Here is a 1,263-nt window from a genome sequence, read left to right on the forward strand (position 1 = left end):
AACACTTTGTCTGCCTGCAGCCGACTTCCTGTAGGGAGCGTTGTTGTTGTTGTTGTTGTTGTGTACACAGAAAAGAGACGCCCAGGGGTGTCCAGTGGCACCGAGCACTATGCCATCACAGCTCCCCTTTGTTTATTTAATTAGTGAATCTCCCAGTCGATTACCGGTAAATTATTTCTGTATTGTTGCTTTGTATGTGCCAAAGTCAGAACCATTTTAGGCTGGGATTAAAGGTGAAGTTAATCTTTATGCTTTGTGTACATGCTCAACATGTATACAAAGGTCTTGCCAAAATGCCTTGACTATAACTGAGCCTTCTGGGTAACATCAAATTTGTATGCATCATCACAGCAACATAAATAGTGTATTTGAACCGTTCAGCTTTTAATCCATACCAGGAATGACTGGTATAAATGTGCCTTTGGGCTTCACTGAAATTGTCTTCCAAAAGTCTAGACAATTACATGACGTACGATGCAATATATTTCGCAGTGCAATTACGCTTAAATTATTCAGCAGCCACAAACAAGTGGCCCAAAAACAAATGTTCTCACATTTCACCTGGATGGCCTTTGAAACCTGCTCCCAGAGAGCCATCAAAACCACACGTTTCTCTCTTTGCTCTTTTCACACTTAAATTAAAAATAAAGCCCACTGTATTATGTGTACACCTTACAGAGCACCAAGGTAGAACATATACTCTGCATTGTATTTACACACATCTATGCACATTGAGTGTATTTGTTAACAGAACAAAACGTGAGTAAAACTACTTCTGATTCTGAACAAAGTAGGAGCCTGCAGAGGGCTGAACAGAGGCTAAACGCTGAGGTGCTGATGGGTGATGGGGGGGGGGGGGGGCATGAATCAGGTCTGCAAGAACAGGAAATGTTAGGAACCTTAGGAAGTCCGATCAGACAGCTGCCGTGACAAGTATAGGGGGGTCCATCCAGACCCCTTGCCCCCCACCCCGCGGCACTGAATGAGTATACTCTTACTTTAAGTGTACTTAAACGACCCCCCCCCCCTTGACACTCACGAGTATGAGATGTTTGGCCTCCTCCAAATAGCTTCCGATGTTGTAACAACATTTTCCCATCTGACTGTTTCTGTTACGGACTAACGTGAGCCGACCCCAGAAAGCAGAGAATAGAGACGGTGCGACGGTTGAACTCTCTTTTTACTGACGCAAAAACAATAGAGAACAAACAATATGGAGCTGCAAACAGGGTGAGGGCCGGCTGGAGCCCAACGTAATCTCTA

This window comes from Brachionichthys hirsutus, chromosome 14, assembly GCF_040956055.1.
Source record: "Brachionichthys hirsutus isolate HB-005 chromosome 14, CSIRO-AGI_Bhir_v1, whole genome shotgun sequence".
Classification (NCBI taxonomy): Eukaryota; Metazoa; Chordata; class Actinopteri; order Lophiiformes; family Brachionichthyidae; genus Brachionichthys; species Brachionichthys hirsutus.